Below are 26,598 nucleotides of genomic sequence, written 5' to 3' on the forward strand. Positions count from 1 at the left end.
ACAGAGGGAAGAGTGATAGAAAAATTCTTTTTCTTTTCTTTTCCTTTTGTTTCTTTGCGGGGTGGGGCCACCCCTGGCAGTGCTCAGGGCTCACTCCTGGCTGTGCACTCAGGGGTCACTCCTGCTGGGCACAGGCGACCACAGAGGTTGCCGGGGGTTGAACCCGGGCTGGCAGGAGCGAGGCAGGCGCCCTCCCCACTGTCCGACTTCAACAGGGCCCCTCTATTCTAATTAAAAACAAGTAAGAGGGGGCTGGAGTGATAGCACAGCGGGGAGGGCGTTTGCCTTGCACGCGGCCGACCCGGGTTCAAATCCCAGCATCCCATAAGGTCCCCTGAGCACCGCCAGGGGTAATTCCTGAGTGCAGAGCCAGGAGTAACCCCTGTGCATCGCCGGGTGTGACCCAAAAAGAAAAAAAAAAAACAAGTAAGAAATTAAAGTGTTCAGACTGAGAGCAACAGGTCAACGAGCCCCAGGCCAGCGTGGAGGATGGAGGTGGGGACCCAGCCGCCTCTCCCCAGCCGCTGGGAGCATCGTCTCACAACACCAGGGAAAAGAAACGGATTCAGAGCTGAGCACTGGACCAGGACTTGGGCAGTTTCAAACAAATTCTAACCTGGCAATGGGGGCAGCTGGGGAAAAGTTCCAAGGAACCCACAGGGGTCCTGGGGGGTGGCAGAATCCCCCTGGATGGAGCAGGAAGCCGTGGACCAGGGGAGATGAAACATCTCAGGAGGAGGTGGGCTCCCAGCCCTCACCTGAGGCACAGCCCCCAGAGGAAAGGAGGGGCAGAGGGCTGGACGCTGAGGCCACTCGGTCTTCCGTCAATAACCTCGTGTCGCAGTAAAAAAGTATATATGTGTATATATATATGTATATATATGTAATAAATGAAAGCCACGTATGGTGCATAGGAAGAGTAGAAAATGCATAGAAAAAGCAAAAACGTAAAAATGCCTGAACCCAGGGTCATTCACTGGCAGCCCAGCCGGCCTCTCCCCAGTGAAGCCCACAGCTCACAAGGCCCAGCAGGGTCACGGGGGAGAACGCAGAGCTTCCAAACAGCTCACCAGTGCGTCTGAGTGTGGCACCCCTCTCTCTCTTTATAGATGTATTTGTCCGCATCCTTATTCTCTACCATCCAGACCCATTCATCGCCACAGATCTCTATTTCTATCTCTCTAGTCTTCTCCATTTCTATCTTTCTTGCATCTTTTTTGCATCTATCTTTCTATATCTATCATGCTATAAATACATATGAGTTAATAGCTAGATTTCTGTAACACCAGAAAAATAAATAAAGCATCTCATAAAGGAAATGAAATACAAACATAGGGAAATAAAGATCTTGGAAACTCTGTTGAGAGAAAAAAATTACAGAACAACTATCATTAATACTAATATAAATGAGAATCAATTGCATCCTAGAAACAATGCTATACATATTTTCGAGCGTAGTAAAAATTTCTTAAAGATTATAAAATTAAAGGGAAAGACAGAAATGTTTCAGGAAGGGGTGGCAAAGGGTGGAAAGTAACAGAAATATTTGGGAGTCAGTCAGAGAGATCCAAATTCTATAGTTTTATGAACAACATAACTTATACAAACTGAAAACAAATGAGAAGAAAGTATCCAACGAATCATCCACGCTAGGAAGAGACTGAGGCAGTGGGAAGGAAAAGGTTGAACAGAATAAAGTTATACTCAGAAAGACACAGATGGGTCAGTCTGGCGACAAGCTGAGCGTGTGGGCACCCCAGAATTGGTCTCCAGCACTGTTCCCCGAGCACTTCGGGGGGCAACTCCTGAGCAACATGTCAGGAGTATCACTGCTGAGGGACCCCCCACGCCCCGGGAAATGAAAGAACACAGGTTCACACCAAAAGGGTGTGGTAAAATGCATGAACACAGATTCATACAGAACCACACATGCATGGAATCGAAAACACCAGGAGACAATGAGAGGAGCCTACAGGTTCTCAAAGGGCAAAAAATAAGACCCCATAAGCTTCATTCTCGAAGACGAGTTTCAAAGTGTTCAGAGCTACCAAGAGGTGTAGGGGTGCTGGCATTAGGAGGCAGTCACTCACGGTCTCAAGTCCCGAAGAGATGGTGACGGAGAGAAAGAGTTCAACCAGAATTCTACACCCAGCCAAACCATCGGCCAGGACATCTGGGCCAGATGTGGAAGGAACCTGGGCCTCCCAGTGAACCCTGGCAGAAGCAGCTGTCCGGAGATGCCCGAATGAAACAGGACATGCCCAGAGAGAGGGAACACGGGATTCTGAATTTGGAGTCCTAGACAAGGAGAGGGGAGCGGGGGGGCCCCCAGGAAGAGACAGAGATTAAGGCAAGACCCCTACACAGACCAGCAACCGAGAACAAAGGAGCAAAACTCGCTAAGAAATATTTCTTCCAAGAGGCAAAAGAACATTCTCATTCCCGGCGTGTCTCTCCTTCCCAGCACAGGAGGAAGAGAAACAAATAGAGAGACAAAGTGATCAATAACTCCACAGGAAAAACACCAGAAAGGAGCTGCCAAGTAGGTGCCCAGCTGTACTGTTACGCTGTGTGCCACACGAATATTGGTCAGACCAGAAGTATGAGTGTGACACGAGGAAGAAAAAGCATAGCTGTGTGTAAGCAGGGTGGCGTAGGGGTGAGGCTGAGGGTCATGCAAGAGAGTTAAATCCTTATCTTCTCTGATTAAAAGGAAAAAGTAATATCTAAACTAAAAGCCATGGTGAGGGGGCTGGAGTGATGGTACAGCGGGGAGGGCGTTTGCCTTGCACATGGCTGACCTGGGTTCGATTCCCAGCATCCCATATGGTCCCCTGAGCACTGCCAGGAGTAATTCCTGAGTGAAGAGCCAGGAGTAACTCCTGTGCATTGCCGGGTGTGACCCAAAAAGAAAAAAAAAAAACCATGGTGAGTAGAAAGGAAGAATGGGTGTAAAGGTGAGGACGGATGTGAGGTGAGATGGTCGTAAAGGTGAGAGTGGACGTGAATGTCAGCCAGAAGCAGGCGTGAGTCGGGGAGCTGCATCTCGGATGCAGAGAAGTGGTTCACATCACGGGGACACGGACCCTGGCTGCGAGGGAACCGGAGCCAACTGCAATGAGGAAAGTGACCTCAGCTAGTCACTCAGATGCACAGGGCCAGTGAGGGGGGGACGGGGCTCCCGCCACCTGCCGCTGGAGAACGGAGAAGGAAGAAGACGATCGTTCATGTTGTCAGGGGAGGTCGCTCAGCGCCTGGAGAACCCAGACAGACAGACGGACAGGGTGCTGAGAACCTCGACGTGCCCGGCTCAGGGAGGGCGTGTGGGCACGCCAGTGGCCGCCCGAGACACGAGCCCTGAGCACGCAGAGTAAAATGCAGAAACCAGGCACACATGGGGGGGCACGGTAAGGAAGGAGCTGCCCACCTGGATGTGCCCCCGCCCCAAGGGACACGCGCCAGCTCCGACCAGCCCAAACTCTCTGGCCAGACCCCACGCGGCTGCTCCCGGGACAGAGTGGCCGCAAAAGGCCACTTTTGAGGGGACACTGCTTTTGCCTTTGAAATAGGAGGCCACTGGGTGGGGACGTGTGCAGGACTGGCGCGGGTTCAAGCCAGACTGACCACGAAGGCTCTCATCTACGCTGCAGTTCCTCCTGGCCCCTCCACACGCATGCACACGGACACGCACACGCACACATGCACACGCACACACACACACACACATACACACGCGGTCGGCGCAACAGGCCGAGTCACCTGCACAGCGCTGTCCCAGGTGGGGACACTCCGGCCGGCCGGGAGGGCCCACGCGCTGCTGCTTTGACACTTGCGGTTTGTAGCATCTCGCGACGAACGTGTTTCTTTCAGAGCGAGAGAACATTAATTCCGAGAATTCATCGCGTGCCCTGAATTGTGCTTCTCATCTTAGTGTATCTGGTTTTGGTTATTTTGGTTCAGTTTGGGCTCGGGCCACACCCAGCTGTGCTCAGGGCTGACTCCTGGCGGGGAGGGGGAAGCAAACTGGGGACAGCCACACACCGGGCCAACACCCCCCCCTCCACCGCCCGGCCCGCGCTGAGGCCTCAGCTCAGCGCAGTGTGTCCAGCAGCCGCCACGTCCTGCCTGACCGCTGGGCAGACGCCCAAAGACACCGAGGGGGGACCAGACCTCCGCACAGGGCAGAGGGGGAGCGTAAATATGACCCTGGGGAGGCCCGGGGGCAGATGAGGGACACAGGAAAGACCCCAGCCTTGGGCGCCCCTCAAGGCAGCGGCCCGCCACACCCCAGCCCGGAGAAGCAGCCGCAGAGCGGCCCTGGCTGGAGGGGGTCCCGCCTCGGGGGAAGTGTCACAGCTCCCGGCCCTCAGCCCCTCTGCCCACGTCCGTCCCACATGCCTGGACGGGCCCACCCGGCCGGGCAGTGGCTCCAGCAGGTTCCCGGGTGCCCGAGGGGGCTCACCCCAGTGCCTCGGGGCCCAGGAGTTTCCCCAAGGGACCAGGGTGATAATGGGGCCACAGCCCGGGGGAGACGAGGAAGGCTCTCCCAGGGCCCGGGGGCCACACGCCACACGGAGCGTACAGGGTCGTCCCCACGCTGGCCACTGGCCGCGTGTGGTGACGTGTTGCTACCCCCAGCAAACGCCTCTCAGGACCACCAGGGGCCGAGTGTCCCCCACCTGCTCAGGGGTCCCCCAGAACCTAAAGGTCCGCGTGTGTGGGGTGACTCTCACTCGGATTTGAAACAGGGATGTGCCTAGCGACTCCCTCCTCGTGCCCGCTGCCCCTCGGAGCTGAGCCCCCGACCCAACCAGCACTGGGCCACAGCCCAGTCCCGGGACAGAGTACCCCCCACAGGGCAATCGGGAGCATGGGGAGCTGGGAGTGAGCCCTGAGCACAGAGCTGGAGTAACCCTGAGCACAGAGCCGGGAGTGAGCCCTGAGCACAGAGCCAGGAGTGAGCCCTGAGCACAGACCTGGGAGTGAGCCCTGAGCACAGAGCCAGGAGTCAGCCCTGAGCACAGAGCTGGGAGTCAGCCCTGAGCACAGAGCCAGAGTGACCCTGAGCACAGAGCCGGGAGTAAGCCCTGAGCACAGAGCCGGGAGTAAGCCCTGAGCACAGAACCAGGAGTGAGCCCTGAGCACAGAGCCAGGAGTGAGCCCTGAGCACTGAGCCAGGAGTCAGCCCCGAGCACCACCACCCAGATAGGAAGGGTCCCTGGGGGAGGCTGACGGTACCCAGGTGGGGCTGTGTTCGGCCCCAGCTCTGGGCGGGAACTTCCCTTGGGAAGTGCAGTGCCAGGGGGAGACCAACTTACTCTCCTTGCCCGCCGCTGGCGCTGGGCACGCTGGGTGGCCGTCCCGTCCACACCGCGTCCCTGCGACGAGGCACACGCGCCATTCTTCTGTGGTCAGAGCCGGGGGCCCTAGAGGGAAGCACCAGAGGCCACAGGTCACGGTGACTCCCGGGGGCGGGGCGGCCGGGAGCCCTGGGCCCTCCCCCTCCCCGTGCCAGCCGCTGGGCAGGCGTCAGGCCGTCAGCCCTGGCAAACCGCCCCGTCGGACGTGAGGGGCGTTCTCAGCCCTCCTCCCGCCACGGCGTCCCCCTCCCAGGTGCCCCTCGCCAACCGCCGGGACCCCGAGTTCCACACCACGGCCCTTCATTTGCACGGTTCTCACCCGGGGCCCCCTTGAAATGTCACGGGGGTCCCTGGGGTGGTCTGTAAGGAATACCCAGCGCTGTGACGCTCAGGGGTGACCCGGCCCTGCCCTGCCGCTCAAACCCGCAGGAGCGTGTGGCCGGGCGCGCGCCCTGCTGCCCGGGAACACGCCGGGATTATCTCGGCGCCTTGTTCTGGCAGGGCCAGGCCACTTTCAGGAAACACCTGACGGCTTCCACCCGGCACCGGGCCAGCCCAGGACGGCAGGACTGCCAGTGCCCTAACCCCGCTGGCCGCGCCCCAGGAAGCCGGGCCCGGGGGAGTGGCCTAAGAAGTTGCCTCAGTCCACGGACACACAACACACAGCCCGAAGGGTAGCCAGACCGAGCCTATGAGGCGAGATCCGGTTCCACAAGGGCCCGCCCGGCTTTTGCCACACCCGCCATTCATTCATTCACCCGGAGGCTGGGCAGGACACGCGGCTCCTGGCACTCGGGCCGGCTCGAGTGATGACAAGTGAAGGTGCGGGGACGCGGGGAGGTCGCGGTGTGGCAACACTCTGGCTCTGCCCGTGGGAGACACCCAGGGCACCCCGGTTGCCTCACACACGGGTCGCTGAGTCACCGGCCTGGGGACCGGCTGGCTCACCCCTGCACCCTCTGAGCACTTAATTTATTCCTGGCTCGGGCACTCACTGATGGGCTCCCGTGCTCACTCATTAATTCATCCTCTCTCTCGGCCTCCCCAACACACCCATTCACCCGCCGGCCGCCCATTCACTCGCTCGTTAATTTGTCTCATTTGTCAACTTATTCCCTCATTAGTTAATTTAGTCCATTTTTCTTTTCATTGCTTTCCTCATCTACTGCCTCTCGCTTCCCGTGACTTAATCATTAATTAAATCACTCAGCGACTCTTTAACTCATTCACTCATTAATTCATACATGAGTTCCTCCACCGAGTCGCTCGTTCCCAATTAGCTTCCGTCTAAGCATGGATTCACGAGTCTGTTCGGGGGAGTGCGCCTTTAGTCAACGCTCATTGGCCGCTTTTTCCCTCATTCACTTGCCAACTGGTTTATTCTTCCCCCACTCACTGACTTTCCAGAACTTACACGTGGGCACGCTTGCTCCTGGAGTCCTCTGCGGTCACTCACCGGCCACTGTCGGTCCCTCGGGATGTGCTGGCTCATCTGCATACTCTTCCAAGGACATCCTCTGTGGATCTCTCACTCCTCTGTTCATTCAAAGATCGGGAGAAATGTTTACAACCAGTGAGTGCGTGGGTGCCAGGCCCGGGGCAGAGCAGGGACACGGAGAACCATGACTTCTCTTTCGTAATATTCCCGGGCTGCCAACTGTCCCACTGGCCCGGGCGTCACTGCCCCATGACAGTCCAGAGGGACTGGGTAGGATTCTATGTAAAGAAAGATGTCAGCAGACCTTATTTTAGCACTTGTTAGCTAACTGGGTGCCAGAAAACTATTAAAAAAAAAAAGAGTGCTAAATAAATCACTGGCTCTAAATAAAGCAAGTCAATAGTATCCTCTTGCCTAAGGTAGGGGAAGAATAATACATGTAAGTTTCATGGAAAAATATCCAAAATATTTCAATAGTCTGTACGTAGTAGTATAGGCTATTACAACAAAGAGTGGGGAATAAAAGATAAATGTTCCATTTAGTCAGTGTTGGGAGTGAAAAATAAACTAGGTTTTTAAAATCTTTCTTTCAAGACACGTGCTGACCCATAGATTTACCCACCAAAAGACAGCCACAACAAAAGCAGGAAGATATGTAATATTCAAAAACAACAACTGCAATGATAATAAGACCCGTGAACGCAACAAAATAGTCACAAAAGCATTTAATGACACATGGTTTTTGTCCTTATTAGTCACAAGATAGCAGTTTAAATACTTCCAGTCAAATGGATCTTTGAGAAGCAATCCTATGTTGTTACTATTTCTTAAATTTTGCAAAATTGGTAACATTTGGAAAAAGTATTCCTCAAAAGACTTGTGGTCATTTAAATTTTTTAATAGGATTTTTCTTTCTTAATTTGGTTGGAACCTCATTTTTAAAGGCAGAGTTAGCAACATAGAATTTGCTTCCAAACAAATGGAAAATACTTGAATGTATTTCTTAGAGTATTGAAATTGTTAACATTAATCTTTCAAAGTTTCTGATGTCATGAATAATCCTGTCACTGGTCATGAGTGGTCACTGAAATTTTATGGGCATAATTACTTTTAATTTTCTTCATGAAAATTTCTCATCTGAATCGTGAACAAGACCCTTGGTCAGGACCTCCATGTGTTTACCGTATCTCTAATCTAGGAAACAAGTTTTTTAAAAAAATAAACCACAGCCGGGGCTGGAGTGATAGCACAGCGGGGAGGGCGTTTGCCTTGCACGAGGTTGACCCGGGTTCGATTCCCAGCATCCCATTTAGTCCCCTGAGCACCGCCAGGAGTAATTCCTGAGTGCAGAGCCAGGAGTAACCCCAGTGCATCGCCGGGTGTGACCCAAAAAGAAAAAAAAATAAAATAAACCACAGCCTTTGTCAAGACAGATTCGTCATTTGGAGGGTTGGAGGGAGCGTGACACCCAGTGGCACTCAGATCGAACTGGGGTCAGCTGCGGGCAAGGCAGGTGCCTTACACTTGTATGATGTCTTCGTGTTAGCACATGTATGTATGTGTTTGACTCAATTTTGTGACTGCACAAAGCTACTTATTCTTATTCTGTAACACAGTGATCAGAAAAGGACCCACCAGGAGTAAAAAATGTGATCTCTTACTTACCCTAAACTGCATGCCCTTACGCTTCAGTCAAGATCTTCATAATTAAAGGGTGAATCACAGCCTCCCGGCAGCCTCGCTGGGGTACAAAACACACAGGAGAAAGAAAAACAGGCGCTCTTCCTTAGCTTACATGTTGCGCCCTTTCATGTAAAAAACTACTTAATTTTCACTTTTCTTCACTTATCGAGCACAAACTAGGAGCTGCAGGCTGCCTTTACAATATCTCTGTCTAGCTACTTTGTCCAGAAAGTGGTAACAACATGAATCTTTTCTTTTTTCCTTGACAGAAGGAAGTACTTAAGAATTTATAAGAATATTCCTTGTTCCAAATGTAGTTCAAGCTGGTGGCAACTTGACCTCGAATTTGGTGGATCTCTCGCCTCTTTCTTCTTTACCACAAAATTTATACATTGATTCACTCACTGCTTTGCTGCTCATATGAAAATGAATTTCCAGGAGCTCTTTTAAGTCTCCGGAAGAGATTCTTAAACACGTCTCACATTGGTTCGCTGATTTGCAATGGACTTTAGTGCTTAAAACATGAATCATGCCCTCCGCAGACGCATCCCATTCACAGCATCAGGCCAGATGTGGTCCTGCTGCTGCGGATCTGAGCAACATTGTAACAAGACAAGCAGCAACCACAAACCCACCTCCACCAGTTTGTAGCTTTTGCACTCCTTCTTTTCCAATGATGTTATGGCAGTGTAGGAACTAGCCGATCCAACCGGGAACTGTGTTAATTGCACCGCTTCGCTTCGCTGGCTTCTTCCCCGAGCAGCAGGGGGTAATGAGGGACCCGGGTGGATCCCTTGATGGAGTATCCATCCAGCCTGCAGAACGGAAAGATGGTTTCAGCAGATGGAATGGCTTTGAGTTGCAATTTAATTGAGCGAACAAGAACTAGCCGTGATAGAAGTGAATCAAAAACAATAATAGATGCTAAGCTCTTACCTCTGGCCCGCGAAGGGGCCTTCATTTAATTACTTCATGTATTCAGTTGTGATTTCAACGATGTGAGAAACTTGAGAACTGGGGTGAAAGACAACTTCCCCGCTTCCCTCATGGCTGAGCTGTGCAGATACCCGCCCCCATTAAATCTGCCACACCTTGGCTCCCCGAGTCCTGCAGGGGGTCACTCCCTGAGCACGGAGTCAGGAGCAGCTTCTGAGCACTCCCTGCGTGCTCAAAACCCTGCCCTCCCCGAGCCCCAAGAGTCGTGGGGCAAGGGAGAGAGCTCAAGGGCTGGGGGCCAGGCTCTGCACAGGAGGCCGGGTTCAATCCCCAGGACTACGCGGTTTCCTGAGCACTGCCAGGGGTGGCCCCAAAGCAACAAAAAAAAGAAAGAAAAGTCAGCTGTGCAGAGGCTGGCGCGAGAGTACAGCAGGGGGGGGCGTTTGCCTCACACACCGCCAACCTGGGTTCGATCCCCCGGCACCCTATATGGTCCCCTGAGCACCGCCAGGAGTAATTCCTGAGTGCAGAGCCAGGAGTAGCCCCTGAGCATCGCCCGGTATGACAAAAAAACAAGTAAATAAAGTAAAATAAAATTAAATCTAAGAGACCTAGGAGAAAATTTCTGTTATAGCGTATGTTTCATTTTTCCTTTTATTTATCTGGAATATGTTCAGACTTGCTTTCGGAGGGTGATTACCTGAGTGGAAACGCTAAATCACAACCTGATTGTAAGATGGGCCATTACCGCATCCGTATTTACCCCTTTGCCCTCTCGCTTGTTATCATTTATGCACCATAATGATAAAATCAGTTCCTCTGCATCCTCTCAAAACAAGGCCACCACACAGCAGAGTCCGTGCCACCCGCTGCCCGTTTCATACCAGAGTGAAAGTGCCCTGTGCCCACGGAGTTTCATGGAGAAAATCAGTGGACACAAGAGCTCTAATTAGGCGCCACGTGTTTACCCCTGGTCTATTATATTGCAAATGTGTTTCACAGTACCGCACGCAGGGTGGCTCTGCCAGAGCGTGGGCTACTGCAGGCCCGTCCGCGGGCGCCGTGTCTCGGGGCAGGAGGCCCGGAACAGCTGGTGTGGGGGTCGTGTCCTCACAGGGGCTGTAATTGGTGTGGACATGTTTTTCCCTTCGCCGAGTCCTGCTTGTTAAACGCCTCATGCACTAATTCATTTATAAAAATCCAATACAGCCATTACCCATGAATCCCAAAAGGGCAAGAATTGCATAATTTAATCTTCCTAAAAACTGGCTATAGGGTCTTTTCCAAAAGAGCAAAGGACGAGATTTCATTTTGTGTTTGGACCGAAGCTCTGTAGACGCACATAATTCACCATCCGTCACTCCCAACCTGGCTTGATTCTCCGCGCTGGTGGCTCATTATTTTAAAAACTTACATTTTATCTGCTGCATTTATTAAGTTTCTCTTCACTCAAGAAATACACATTGCCCCAGAATACAGGGAGGAGAACACAGAGAAGGAAAGAAGCCGGGGGGACCAGGACGAAGAGAAAGGGAAGTAGCGGAGACGGGGTTCGGGCTGGGGTTCTGCCGGTGACGTGGGAGGCCGAGAGCCCCCTCCAAGGCACAGACCCAACAACACCAGAAACAGGAGATCTAAGCTCAGGAATACGGGGGTGGGGAGCAGGGAACCAGGGTAGAGGGACGTTGGAACTGGCGGTGGGATTGGTGCTGAAATTTGTTTGCCTGAAACCCAATAAGCAGTGAATTTGTAAACCACAGTTCTTTCAGTAAATGTTTTTTTTTAAAGAATTAAAAAAAAAAACTACAAATAACTTTGATGATCCCCATCCTCCCAATATGGAATTATGCTCACAGCCTGCCCCTCCCTCCTTCCCTCAGGCCCAAACCGCCGATGCCAGTGAAGAGCTCAAACCATGGAAGATTTCGTTTCCGTCCACCAAATCAACCCCCCCAAAACCAAGGTACTCTACAGAAAGCAGACCCGATGAACCGACATCGATTCCTGATTGCTACACTCCAATTACTCATTTGGGCATACATTATTTGCTTTATAAAGATGTATTATTTTTGGCGAAAGTAACAATCTCTAACTTAGAACTAATCCGGAAGAACAAAGCTGATAGCTACGGGTCAGCGTTCTGAAGTTGCTGAACCAGAGTTACAGCATGAATGAATTTCCCATTTCTGCCAATTGGACATCGTCGTCTGAGTGGGGACGACCCCAGTGCACATCTGCCCTGCCACAGCCGGCATCAACCCGTGACTGGGGCCCTTCTTTTCGTCTCCAGCTGCTGACTAACTGATCAGCACCTGTACCCAAGTGGGGTCGCCTCAGAGCTGGACCATCTCTCTGTCCTCCGAGACGGAACTCAGGGCCTCCTCACTGACTTTCATACTTTCGTAAGGAGCTTAACAGACATCACGGAAGAACTCTGACTCCAGCCCACGTGTACTCTGAGCTCTAGACACGTGTGCAGCCAGAGTTTGGGAACTGGGACACATTTCAGGCAGCTGAGACCACCCCCCAGAGCAGGAGAGAAAAAAAGAAGACTGGATTCTGCTCCCCCTTTTCAGGGTCCCTCACTTTTCAGTCAATTATTTGTGGCTAACACATATGTGACACGCTTAGAGGTGCCCTCCCACTCGCCACTAAAGGTTACAAGTGCAAATGCTGAACACTAAGCATGAAGACCGTCTCCAGGACCGGCGCTGTTGGGTCTGCAGTAGAACTCACCTGGTACATGGGAGGTCCTGGGGCCGATCCCCGGCACTGCGAAGCAAAACGAAAACAAAAACAGCTTCGTGTTAAGTTCCTGAAAAGACTCCAGGGCCCCCAGCAGCAAGGCCCATGGACCTTGTTTCGGATTGGATCTCAGATTTTTGTGTGATCATTGTGCAGATCTCAGATATGATGATCATAGCCATCATTGACCCAATACCAACCCTACATTTTCTCAGTTTGCTTCTCACCGTGCACTGGCAAAACTCATTTCTTGAGAAGTTTGAGTCTGATGATTCATCAGACCATGGAAGGAACTCTTGAATGACCTTCTCTGTCTTTATCTCGATTATTTTCTTATCAGCCACGATCACATTAGTGTTCTCAGTCTAAACACACAGATTCAACTACACAGCCTTTTACGTACGCGGCCTCAATCACAGAGATAGATCAATTGCCTTTTAAATTATATTTTACACTTTCTAAGAACGCAGTGAGTTTCCATCAAGAAGTAACACTTTGCAAAGAAAATAACTCCACCTGAGTCCGCGTGCTTTTGCATTATTGGATTTCTTTAATGGTGCCATGATTAATCATACTAGTGATAACTCTATCCTATTACCCCAATAGCCACACTGAGCAAATTCCTAGTCTCCGTCTCTAGACCCAGGGAATACTCTGTTTAAGGGGGTCATGGGAATGTGGAATATTACTTTCACCAAGTCTCCCCACAGACCCCACCCTGCAGATTTACGGGGGAAATCTAATTTCATTTCCACTGGAATGGACTAATTCACTAATAAGAGCCAAAAATTCAAAGTAATTTCCCCAAAATATCTGGATATCTGTGTCTCCTTAAAGACTGGCCTCAAGGTCACCTTATTGAACTATATTTCATGTCTTTTAATAATGCACTAAAATCTTCTTTGAAAAATCCCCACAAACCCCGGAGAGAACTTTGACTCTTAAACTTACGTGCTTCCCAGGATCTAGACGTGTGGACACAACTCCAGAACTCAGAACCGTGGGACCATCCTCAGGAGTGTAAGACAAAAAAGATGAGGGAAAATTAGATTCTGTTCCCCCATTCGCGTGTCAATCATGAAGCAATGAGTGGCTGAGGAACATTTTTATGTATTTACTCGTGATCCCATTCCCCACGTGTAATAATGGAAATGAGTGAACATCAAGAATAAGAGAATTATCTGTGGGGCGGGGGACGTGGCTCAGCGGCAAACTCACCTTCTGTGTGAGGGGGTCCTGGTCTTCCCTGGCACTGGAAAAGAAAACCAAAAAACAATGATATTCCTCACAGGATCTAGACTCCCTAAAATCAAAAAAAGGGGAATGTGGTGCTCATTTCTCGGATCTCAGACCGTCCCACATGACCGTTGCAGAAACTCATGTGATATGCTGAGAAGTCGGCATCACTGAGCCAGTCCTGCCCTTTCTTGACTCACTTCTCATTGGTCATCAATAAACTCATCAGTGCCCCATTATGCTGAGTGCCTGGGTAACAAAATCAGCAACCTGAGCTCCCAAGGTACTTGGTCTGCTCCTAGAGTGTTCCCATCTCCACCCCTGCCAGAGGGACCCCCAGCTACCACGGCCACTCAGCGGGACTCTGTGGGGATATCCTGCACTCATCACCGAGAGTTTTCCTTCCGGTTGTACTGACAGTTACGGAGAACGCCATGAACTGCGTTACAGAAACGCAATCCTCAAGCTAAGAAAATAACCTCAGGTGTGACTCACCTTGAGCTGACCGGAGCCAGGGTTGTGTCTGGACGTGCTTCCGTGTGGGCCAGCGTGTCCGACTCTGTGGAGTAGAGGACAGACGGGGACAGAGGGTCAGACACCCAGCGCACTGGTCCTGCACGCCCACTTTCCGCCAAGCCAGTGAGCAGACAGTGGCTCGGGATCTTTTCTGTTCCATTTTCCTGTCAATAAAATAACAGTATTTGGCCGCTGATAGAGCAAGAACATTGACAATTATTTATTAATGACAATATTTTCCTTAGTTGAACACTAACATCCTAGTATAACCAGTCTTGTGGCTACTTATATTTCTGACGATATACTTCTACAGAGGGATCGTGTTTAACCACCTTCGTCTTTACTTCTGTATCAAATGCATAAAGACCGAAGCCAGATCCCTGTGTCCTCATCTAGAGCATCTCCGCTAGAGAGTCCCTGAAACGAGGGGGAGAGACTCGCACCCTGGCCATTGGCCCTCAGGGTTCCGGAAAGCCATCACAGGAGACTCGGACACAAGCCGTCATCCTGCACCCAACACCCTCCGTCTACATTCACGTCTCTGCCTCACATTTATCTGCACTGTCCTACGCTACAAACACACCAGCTCCGCGTCTAGAAGTGTCTCCACCTCACGGTGAATTTCACGTGTGACTAAGGAGCACCACGCTTCCTCGGATCGAGCTGCTCCCTGGGGCGTGCTCAGACGTGCAGTGAACAGGCACAGATGCCACAGGCCCGGGCCGTGACCGCCCTCACCTTGATCCCGAGCTGCCGGCAGGGACTCCTTCACGGGCCTCACATCAGCGTGACGTGTCGGTTTTAAGAAACAAAGCACACGTGAGATAAAAAAAATCCCCATATCCACTTTCAGTGGCCTCTCAGCGCCACACTTCACTCAGACACACTGAGGAATTAAAAACCCGATAATGTAGTCCTCTAGCCCTCTCTCTCTCTCTCTCTCTTGTCTTTATCTCTTTCTCTCCCCTACTCTCTGCCTTCCTCTCCTCTCCTCCCTCCCTCCCTCCCTCCCTCCCTCCCTCCCTCCCTCCTTCCTTCCTTCCTTCCTTCCTTCCTTCCTTCCTTCCTTCCTTCCTTCCTTCCTTCCTTCCTTCCCTCCCTCCTTCCTTCCTTCCTTCCTCCCTTCCCTCCCTCCTTCCTTCCTTCCTCTTTCCCTCCCCTATTCTCTGCCTTAGTCCCCTCCTCCTTCCTTCCTCCCTCCCTCCCTTCCTTCCTTCCTTCCTTCCTTCCTTCCTTCCTTCCTTCCTTCCTTCCTTCCTTCCTTCCTTCCTTCCTTCCTTCCTTCCCTCCCTCCCTCCCTCCTGCCTTCCCACCCTCCCTCCCTCTTTGCTATTGGGCTTCCTGGCTCTGCGCTCAGAGATCACACGGGGCATGTGGAGTGAGACTCGAGGTGTGTGTGGGGGGCAAGTGCCCTGACCACTGGGCTCTCTCCAGCTCAGCAGGGCTGGCTCGGAACAGCAGGAACACTCAAGCCCTGACCTGGCTAGAGCAGCAGGACTGGGTCTAAGCGACCCACATCTGAACGATCCTTGGGAAAAGAGATCATAATAGCCAGCAATTTATTCCTCCGTGAGCGTCAGTGTTTTATATTTTTATTTAGAATATACGTTGTCTCTCCACATAGGTTCATAGTTGCACAATGCTTCACACGTTCTCCTTTATATTTCCGTAATAGTGCTGGTAACCATTCACATTCACAACAGTACATACAGAGCCACGCAGAACAGAAACAAGGACAAGCGTTACAACATCTGAGGAACACAGCCGGGCTGGACGTCAGGGCAGCCCACGCCAGCCCCGCACACAGCCACGCTCTCGCGCTACAGACCATCAACCTCGCGACATGGATATATGGATTATTGCACAACGGCCCATTTCACTTTATTGATAACTATATATTATGTGGTGATTATACGTATAATACTACTATGAATACCTCTCATTAGATGAGCCAGCAGAAGAATGCATTTGGCCAGTGCTTGCTTTCTTTCACTTCTGTCATGAAAGCAGGATGACAATGTGGGGTGGGGACATCAATTTATGTGTCTAAGCCAAGGACAGAAATTGGTGGAGACTGAAAATCCACTCCATTGATTTGTAGCTTCGAATTTATTTCTAATCATTAGGCATTTATTAATCTGTGAGGGTTATTTATTTATCTGGGGATCTTGGACCACATCTGGTGGTTTCCAGGGGTCACTCTTGGCTCTGCGCTCAAGGGTCACTTCTGGCGGTGTTTGTGGGGACATACGGGTGCCGGGAACTGACCCTGACTGGCCACCATCGAGAGGGGGCCCGACGTGCTGCACACCCTCTCCGGCCAGGGCAGAGAAACTTCTAGTTCACGAAACAAATGCGGAGTCTGCAGCTGGCTCAGGCAATGAGTAACTATTACATTTCATCATCTACAGGAACTACTAGTGGATACAACACACGTGGGCTACTCTTGACCCTTCCGTGAGTAACTTTTACCTTGTAACATATCTAACACGATACATAGTGTTCTTCGTCTGGAGTCGACATCTCCTTTCTGGCACTTTGCCGCTAGAGAATACTGCTAACATCTTACTAACATCCTACTTACAAAGGCTACGGAGAACGTCCAAGTACCTAACACCTATGTGGAGACTTCCCGGACGACGCCGGGCGGCAGCAGATACACGCACGCAGGCAGGACTCGGGCACGCACAGAGGACAGAGACGCGGCGGCGGCGGGCGGGCGGGCGGCGGCACCCGCTCTCCTGTGGCCTTTCCAAGGGGGCTACGGACTAACGGGAGGTCGGCAATACAATACGCTCACGGCCACAGACACGGGATCCCTCACGCGTGCTCACACGCGGCCAGCCCAGAATCCACGGGAGCGGCACTCGCTTCTGTTCGCTCTCAGCATCGTGCCCACGCTGGGAAACGGGCGCGTGTCATGCTCCTTGCGAGCTTGGTCTTGGACAAGGCACTAGCTGCTCTCGGACCCACGACGCAAACCCAGCCTCGAGACTGGGGACGGGCGGGCAGGCAGCCACGCGGCCCGTGGGGGCACCGGCCGAGCGGGTGGTCCCGGGGGAGGTCAGCATCAGCACCAGAGGGTCCGATCTGGGGAGTAAAGGGCAGGAGATGAGAAACGCTGAGACGCCCCGCCAGCCGGGCACGCTGCCTCTCCACCTGCCGTCACGCTGGCGCGTGGCCCATCCTCCTGGGACAGTGCTCACGCAACTTCCTTTGACGGGTGCAAAGTACCTTCGAAACTCAGGCGGACCCAAGGCCGCAAACTGCCAGTAGCTTAGCCGTGGGGATCGTCCCTCGCCAGAGACGGCGAGTCAAACCCACTTACTCTCCTCGGCTTTTCCTACCTCCATACTAAGGGCATTTCTTTGCCCTTTCCTAAGGCGGGCAGGGGGCCCTTAGCCAAGGGCGCTGAAGACCCACACAAGATCGAAAACAAAACCTGGGGTCCCCAGCGTGGACTCTGGGCTCCTGACCTAATGGCATTTCTTGCCTTGTTTTTTTTTTTTGCTTTTTGGGTCACACCCAGCGATGCTCAGATGCTCAGGGATTACTCCTGGCTCTGCACTCAGGAATTACTCCTGGTAATTTTAGGAGACCATATGGGATGCTGGGAATCGAACCCGGGCCGGTCGGCCTCGTGCAAGGCCCACGCCCTCCCCGCTGTACTATTGCTCCAGCCCCTCCCCATGTATTTCTAGACTAACAAGTCTCCCATGACCCGGTTTGGGGGCTCTTGGGCTTGGTTTCTGGATTCCTGCTTTGGCATAACCATCGGCAGAGAACGGAAGGGCCAGGAGGAAGAGCCGCAACCGTCCGCGCTGACCGTCAGCTCTGCAGACCTCCTGAGTCCCAGGCTGGCGGGGCTCCCCCCGGCCAGGAAGACCTCCTCCCCTCCTCCCTCGAGTCTCTGAGCTGCTTACGGAGGAAAACTCTGAGCCCCCGGACTCCAGGCCATGGTGCCAGCCCCCTGTCTGCGGAGCTCCTGTCACACCGAGGGCTGGCAGGAAGGCATCCCCTTTCACACGCGCTTGAACCCAGGGCGTGTTTCAAATTAAGCCCATATTTCTCACGCAGGCACCGCTGGCCTTCTCCGATCACAGTTCCTGCTTTTTATTAACACCCGTAAACCAAGGACCGGCACCGAGACAAGGTCTTTGATTATTACTCACATCTGTCTCCTGCCTCCTTCCACAGAGGCGACCCCAGAGCAGGGGGCCGGGGCGGCAGGGGGACCCAGGCTCGTCAGTTCTGAGGAGAGCAGAGCGGAGAAGTGAGAGCAAGAGGTGAGCCCTTCCTTCCCGTGACCCGAGCTTCCCACCTGCCACGGCGCCGCTCGTCCCGACCGTCGTTAATTGGATGTCGGGACGCTTTTATTTCCCCAAGAGGTCTCGGAGAAAGAAACTCGGAGTGGGACCCAGGATCTAGATGTTGTCTGACTTGAGCGCCTGTCCCATCCTTAGCTAGTTTGGTGACTGTCATGAGGCCCCTGTGTTTGGGGGCGACGCCGAGCAGGTCCAGGGGACCGTGTGGCATTTGGGGTCGACTCTGAGCTGTCTGCTGCAACGCGCACGCTCTGACCCTCCGCGCCTTCTCTCCAGGCCGTGGACCGTCTGTTTCTAACTGAACATCGGGATTTCCATACATGTCATTGCTCCCTCTCGACTCGACACACGTTTCTGAAACTGGACTACGCTTCACTGCGTCCACCTTTCTTGTTCTATAGAAGACCTTCATTTTATTTGTAGATTTTCATTTTTCTAATAGTACTATAAGAATGAAAGTGTATAAATAATCAGCCCAAAGGGAAAGCCTTAAAGATTCGCGACACCTGTCCATGGACTCTCCCCCAACAAGGAGAATGGACCAGAGTCCCCTTGTGTTGGACCTCAGATTCCCACGTATTCATCGCAGAAGACTCATACGCCACCAGTCATCATCATTGGTCCAATATTTTTCATCTCTGCATCCATTTCTCATTGCTTACTGATAGAGGTATTCGGTCACAAAAAGTCTTTTTTTTTTAAGGGTCACACCCGGCAGTGCTCAGGGCTGACTCCTGGCTCTGTGCTCAGGGATCACTCCTGGCAGGGCTCAAGGCCATATGAGCCACATGGATGCCTGAGATTCAACCCGAATCAACCATGGGTAAGGCAAATGCTTTACCCATCGTACCACCTCTACGGGCCTAAACATTATTTTAACTGCTAAAATACACAACCCCCAAACTAAGAATACTCTACATGTTCTTAACAGGAGTATCAAAGCCCTCTCAAATATTTCTTAATCCTTAGTGTCCTAAATACACACCAGACTGGTCAATGCTTCACAAACACCACACTTAACACGAAAATAATTCGGCATTTTGGGATGACGTATTTCCCAGTGCCAGGACAGTGAGGAGGCAGGAAGACGGTTTCCCCCAAGGACTCACGTCAGCATCTGTATCTGTTCTCCAGCGGTGACCACCGGCCGAGCCCTCCGCTCGAGGGCGCCGTGCTAAGGAAGACATCGCAGAGCCGAGGATAAAACATAAAAAAAAAGAAATCGTGAATATTCTGGATGGTTCAAGCAGGCGGATGGTGTCCGCCGTGCCCGGGCGAGCCTCAGAGTCCCACGTATTCATCGTAGATGACTCATACGCCACCAGTGGTCATCATCCAGCTCACCGCCTGTCGCCCTACACTGCCACTTGCTAATGTTCCCAATTCTCGATTCTCTAACCGTGACCTTGAAACCACATTAAACAAACCACAGGCCTCCCTGGCATCCTTCACTTGCAGAGTGGATTTCCGGCAAACCACGCTGCTCCCGGTAGCCCTGCAGCTCTACCGTCCCATTGTTCAGCGATTTGCTCGAGTGGGCACCAGTAACATCTCCGTTGTGAGACTTGCTGTTACTGTTTTTGGCATATTGAATACACCACGGGGAGCTTGCCAGGCTTTGCCGCGTAGGCGGGATACTCTCGGTAGCTTGCCGGGTTCTCCGAGAGGGACGGAGGAATCGAACCCGGCAAGGGTAGACCTGGGAAAATATCACTGCTTGTTCCCCACCTCCACTCCCAAGCACCCATTCTATATGGGAAAGTGCAGGGGTGGGGTGGGGTGGGGGCATTAGGAGACCACCGCATTGCAGCAGGCTAGGACGGCCCCAGGATGGGGTATGGATACTTCTGGACTGGGAGGAGCGGCTTAGAAATGGAACTCCTGGAGACAGTACTCTCTCAGCGGGAGAAACGTGTTTTACTCTCACCTTTTAAAGGGGCGGGGGGGGGGGCAAAGAGATCGTACAGCGGGGAGGACGCTTGCCTTGCACACAGCTGCTCCCAGTACGAGAGTAAAATAAGTGTTTGGTATTAAGGATATACATCACTTCGTCTAGGTATATTTCAGACGGCCAAAGAAGCCGATGGATTACCTTTGAACAGAACCACTGAAATTCACAGGCTGGTCTCGGGGCGACGATGATGCAGTTCTTTCACTGGCCACCAGGGGGCACTGCTTCAGTGAGCTTCAGGGGTCCACTCTGGGGAGTACAAAGTCCAGTGGGAGATTTTTAAAAACATTGAACACAATGGCCACTCAACACCCCTATTGCAGACCCACAACACCCAACTGGAGAGAGAGAGAACAAAAGGGAATGCCCTGCCACAGAGGCGGGTGGGGTGGGGGGAGATGGGGCTGGGGGTGGGAGGGGCACTGGGTTCATTGGTGGTGGAGAATGGGCACTGGTGGAGGGATGGGCTCTCCAACACTGTATGAGGGAAACACGAGCACGAAAGTGTGTAAATCTGTAACTGCACCCTCACGGTGACTCACTAATTAAAAAATAAATAGATTTAAAAAAAATTAAAAATTAAAAAAAAACAACATTAAAGGCTGCACTCATCACCGAGAGTTTTCCTTCCAGCTGTACTGACACTTACGAAGGACGCCATGAACTGCGTTACAGAAACGCAATCCTCAAGCTAAGAAAATAACCTCAGGTGTGACTCACCTTGAGCTGACCGGAGCCAGGGTTGTGTCTGGACGTGCTTCCGTGTGGGCCAGCGTGTCCGACTCTGGGGAGTAGAGGACAGATGGTGACAGAGGGTCAGACACCCAGCGCACTGGTCCTGCACGCCCACTTTCCGCCAAGCCAGTGAGCAGACAGTGGCTCGGGATCTTTTCTGTTCCATTTTCCTGCCGGTAAGATAAACAGCATCTGGCCACTGGCTGACTGGGGTCTCGGCGTTGGACCTCAGCGTTCCGGACAGTCCTCATCACAGGAGACTCGGACGCCACAAGCCGTCATCATGCATCCAACACCCTACACTCATGTCTAGGTATTTGCTAACGGATTTGCTCATGTGCAAATCACATGATGCCCTACTGGCAAAAGACAAAACCCTGACAGCCCGATCTCTAAGTAGCTCTCGCTCTTGCCTTGATAGCTGTGCTGATTTTTCAGTGTTCCCTTTCATGCTTGTGTTCCTACGTTATGGCGTTCGGTAATCAGTGCTGAGCTGCACTCAGCATTCCGCCATTCTATAGTCACTTTTTTTTGGCTTCTTGTGTCACACCCAGCAATGCTCAGGGGTTACTCGTGGCTCTGCACTCAGGAATCACTCTCGGTGGTGCTGCGAGACCACATGGGACTCTGGGGAGTGACCCTAGATGGGCTACTCGCAGGGCAAACACCCTCCACGCTGCACTACAGCCCCGGGTGCTATCACCACTTTCAAAGACAGTACTAGTACTGGATACTCTAGAAATCAATATGCCTTAAGGTAAGACTTTTTCAAAAGTAACCGTGCTCACACTGATGTTGCGTTTCCAACAGCAACGGGGATCCGGGTTCTCTGCCGTGAAGTGAAGCACAACTCGAATATTCTGAGAACGAAGCAGAGGTGGAAAATGTCAGTTAGTGAAACATATTCCTCTTGATCCTGCTGCCACAGTTCATTTACTCGGCTCTTGGGAATTACCGTATTTTCTAATGGAAGCCTCAGTTATTTAGGACCAAAATGTTTTCGTGATGGAGAGACAGTCTAGGGGTAAGATGCTTGCGGTGGACCCAAGTTCAATCACCACCACCACCGTGGATTCTTGAGCCTCGTGAGCACTGATCCGTGAGCACGACCGGGCTTGGCTCATAATGAAAAAGGATTTTTTAAATAAATTTAAAATGTTCATAATGTATACCTTATCTCCTCTTAATAAAAAAGAAGTTTTTTACGACCTCAAATATGTCTAGGCCTAGACGGCGGGGGGGGGTGTCATTATTTTATATCTGAGTGAAATGATGAATTATTGACACATGTACATTTCACATGCACACCCACACCACTAAGATTAAAATCCTAATCTTAATTAATCTTAATTTCCCAACATTTGCCTACGGAATTATTTCCCACACACGCTATATCTCTGTCAATCAACCAGCTCAATACATAATATTTTACATCTTGCTCATCATTTGGGATGTGGCTGTCTAATTTTTGATATTTTAGAAAAATACTATATGCCACACAGGCAGGGGAAGTGTTGGGATGGGGTTGGGGGGATACTGGGGATTTCAGTGGTGGAGAATGTGCACTGGTGAAGGGATGGGTGTTTGATGACTGTATGACTGAAGCTCAAACATGAAGGCTTTGTAATTGTATCTCACAGTGAATCAAAAAAAGGGAGGGAATAATAATAATAATAAAGTAATAATAATAATAATAGATGGAGCGATAGCACAGCGGTAGGGCATTTGCCCTGCACACGGCCGACCAGGGTTTGATTCCTCCACCCCTCTCGGAGAGGCCGGCAAGCTACTGAGAGTATCAATGACAATGTCAATGACAATGACAATGACAATTATAATAGTAGTATTACTGTATCACTGTCACTGTCATCCCGTTGCTCACTGATTTTCTTGAGCGGGCACCAGTAACGTCGCCATTGTGAAACTTGTTGCTACTGTTTTTGGCATATCGAATACACCATGGGTAGCTTGCCAGGCTCTGCTGTGCGGGCGAGATACTCTCGGTAGCTTGCCAGGCTCTTCGAGAGGGATGGAGGAATCGAACCTGGGTTGGCCACGTGCAAGGCGAACGCCCTACACACTGCGCTACTGCTCCAGCCCAATAATAGTAGGAGTAGTAATAATAGAAATAATAAAATAAAAAAATTAAATTAACATTCAGAATTTTAAAAAAGTTATGTGGAGTTCATCCTCAATTCAATCAGCTTAATCAATGGCTGAATAGACAGCAGTGCTCTGACATTATAAAAAAATATGTAATTGTGGGATTGGAGACTGCATGCCTGCACCCCTAAAATGGACAGTATGGTTAATACCAATGGCTAAAACACAATTATAAAAATGCTGATAATCACTCAGCCATGCCCAAGAAATGACACTGCCAGGCAAATAACACTGACCGTTTCTCACCGGGGTCTTACCTGACACGAGGATGCGGGCTTGAAAGCAAACTTGATTCCAAGAGAAGCTGGAACCCGCTCGGCACCTGTGCGGAAGTGCCAGCACAGAAGACAGTGAGAGGGTGCGGGCATTCCCTCCGTGGGCGCCCCGCCCTGATCACACACAGGCACAGGTTTCCATCAGCTCTTACTCCTGTTACGGCGTCTCTTAACAAAATAAATCTTCAGATTGTTATTCGTGGATAACAGTATTATCCGCCTCTGCTCAGAGAGTTCAGGGTAAAGAAACAGAGCACGATGGTGCATTTGATAACACCTGAGATTCGGCTGCTAATCATTTTCCTTAGAACAGAGCTGATCAATGAACAATGCTTTATTCTCTCCATCCAAATTTATGCCTTTTACTTTTATTCTGCCATTAGTTCATTTAAGAGGTAAAAATACCACTAAGACCAAAACTGAGATTCTTCTACATTCCTACAACTCTGGCTCCCTGGTTCCAGGTCCATGTGGGTCCGACCTCAGAGTTGCAGGCATGTGCCCTTTGTCATCCGGAGTCACAGGCCAGTCGTCATCATTGGTCTGGACTCACATGCACACCCACACCACTCTGAGGAGACCCGCGCCCACCTGCTGGCTAACTTGCTCTCAAGCAGGCCGACATCACCCAAAGGCCTGAGTAAGTTCCCTGGCTGGCCTCTGTCTCTCACCCCATCACGTCCACTGAGACCCAAGTCTCAGGTAAGGCTCAATCAGAACGTGGTTTTATATTGTTGAGATCTGACAAGAACATATTCGGACTGTCGTGATTATATTTAAGATTTGTTGGAACAATAGTGAGTTATGTTTTGCAATATGGAACGTAATCAAGGTAAAGAGAAAATGAAGTGAAATTCATCAGTTATACAGTTGGGGGTGGGGGGCGGGGGCGGGGGGTATACTGGGGATTTGGGTGGTGGAATATGGGCACTGGTGAAGGGATGGTGTTTGAATATTGTATAACTGAGACATAAACCTGAAAACTTTGTAACTTTCCACATGGTGATATAATAAAAATTAAAAAAAAAAAAGATTTGTTGGGGAAAATGAAGCCATGAGATCTGCCTAAACGTGGAAGCACGTGGGGACTACCCTGCTACGTGACACGAGAGGGGTGCGGGGCAAGCTTAGAATGATGGCACTCATGTGCGGGATATTAAAGCAAAAACACACATTATGTGTGTCAAAGACAGTAGAAGCAAGGGCCAGGGTCCATGGTAGGAAGCTGCCATGGGGTGGGGGGGCGGCGGGAGTGCAGATCAAGAATTTCTTGATAATAATAAAATTAACACATTCATAAAAACTCTTTGAAGTACACTACTGAATCTATAAATCATTCTTTTTTTAATTTTTTTGCTTTTTGGGTCACGCCCGGCGATGCACAGGGGTTACTACTGACTCTGCACTCAGGAATACACCCCTGGCAGTGCTCAGGGGACCATAGGGGATGCTGGGGATTGAACCCAGATCAGCCGCGTGCAAGGCAAATGCCCTCCCCGCTGTGCTATCACTCCAGCCCCCATGAGTCATTCTTCACATAGACAACGTCACCTCAGCATTACCTGTGAGCCAGACTGCTCCGCTCTGATTGGGGTAGACAATTTCACTCAAATCCCACGACCCAAGAACCAGGACAAGTTTTTTGCTACTTACCTGGTCCCTTTCCTGGGCCCGATGTGAGATGACGAGGTTGACCCCCGCAGAATCTGAAATGGACTCCACTGTTTGCTCTGGGGGCAGAGAAGAGGCATTAGAGACGAACCCCCGGCCCCATCGACAGACTGACTCTCCCCGCCGAGTACTCGCCCCCGGGACCCTCCTTCACAGGCCGGCCGACCCCACGCTCAGCCCATGGGGCTTTTAGTCCAACTAACATGATATAATGCTTATCCGCCATACATTCGGGAAATAAACAATGCTTTATCTGCTCTGTCTTCGATCATTTTTATCTACTTGCTCATTCCTCCCATCCCTTCGGACACTAAGGGATGTTAACACATACCGCCTGTCCGCGGCGCAGAGCCTGGCAGTCTCTGGGCGTCTGTCCCAGGGTGCCCTTCCAGCAGGAAGACGGGAGCCGATTCCTTCTGCGACGGGGCTCAGAGTCCCAGCAGACCCGTCACCATCCATCCAAGTGTCACCCTCGTTTTTGTTTTCTTCTTTTTTTTTCATTTGCTTCAAGTAATCTAAAATATCACAAATAATAACGAAGGTAATGCACACACGCCACAACTATTTTAAGCAGTTTCTTGGGAATGCCCAAGGTCTCTCAGCAGAATATGCCCACAGACGCCCTCTTGCCCCCCATCCCCTGACCTCAGTCCCCACCAGGAGTGAGTCAGCCCCGCCTCCGTCATTAGCCCGGGACTGATGGATTGATTCTACTCCACAGGTAACAGAGGCAACGCAGGACGCCACCGGGCCTTCCACAGGAAAGACTATTACTCACTTCCGTTGCCTCCCAGGTGAGTGGGGATCAGGCCACACCTTGCCGACGGCCACCAGGTGCCTGGAGTGTTTGAGACGGAGCAGACGATAAGGATAGGGACGTCCTTTCACCTACGACTTCCGCCCGCCCTTTACTAAGCCAGCTCAGTCCGTACCAGCTGGTGTCACTAACTCTTTGGGGGCCTGGGCACGTGCTGTGCATGCAGGAACCCTGGCACTGCCCGCTCCCCCAGCCCCCAAGCATGGAGCTGGGCACCGCCCCAGAGCACCACCCGTCATTCCGCAGGCCTCCAGTTATTTCACCCTGGTCTTTATGAAACATGAAACTCACTACCGTCCCCGGAAAATGGGACTGAAGTCTACTAGTGACGGACAGCCAGCGGTGCCACCCTTCATCCGTTTATTTCTTAACAGGTGTTAGCATTTCCGAATTGCGTTCAGGTCTGTTATGCCTTGTCACGTTTTTATAGCTGTGTCCGCTTCACCTGCTTCATCTAACTCAATAGCTGACGCGCTTCTGTCATTTCCCCTCGCAATTAGAGATTTGAGGGGGCCACCTCACACGTGAACATCTCACCTCAAAATCTAGGAAGCGCAAGAGCCTGTGAACAGCCATCCTGCGTGTTCCTGCCATGCGACCGTCTCTGCCAGCCGCAGACGCCCGGTGGACCCCCCCCCCAATTGGCACTTTGTGCTCAAACCCGGCACCCCCCAGAATCGAAGCTGAGTGCTCACACAGGGTGGTACAGACTAGATCATGACTGAGATATTCCTGAGTAAATCGATT

General features: G+C 51.4%; 1 long non-coding RNA gene and 3 pseudogenes across 1 annotated transcript; all 4 read right to left on the reverse strand.

The window, feature by feature from the left end:
• Positions 1-15,490: 15,490 nt before the first annotated feature.
• LOC129403305 (uncharacterized) lies at positions 15,491-25,876 on the reverse strand. The gene is made up of 10 exons (XR_008629107.1): positions 25,813-25,876; positions 25,366-25,549; positions 25,017-25,093; positions 23,346-23,410; positions 21,714-21,785; positions 20,911-20,974; positions 20,332-20,439; positions 19,349-19,413; positions 18,087-18,165; positions 15,491-17,004 (listed from the first exon to the last, which is right to left on the reverse strand). It is a non-coding gene; the product is annotated as an uncharacterized LOC129403305 (long non-coding RNA).
• LOC129403958 (small nucleolar RNA SNORD113/SNORD114 family) lies at positions 18,797-18,864 on the reverse strand (annotated as a pseudogene).
• On the reverse strand, positions 19,514-19,582 carry LOC129403960 (small nucleolar RNA SNORD113/SNORD114 family; annotated as a pseudogene).
• On the reverse strand, positions 21,147-21,217 carry LOC129403968 (small nucleolar RNA SNORD113/SNORD114 family; annotated as a pseudogene).
• Positions 25,877-26,598: the final 722 nt, after the last annotated feature.

Source organism: Sorex araneus, chromosome 3, assembly GCF_027595985.1.
Source record: "Sorex araneus isolate mSorAra2 chromosome 3, mSorAra2.pri, whole genome shotgun sequence".
Lineage (NCBI taxonomy): Eukaryota > Metazoa > Chordata > Mammalia > Eulipotyphla > Soricidae > Sorex > Sorex araneus.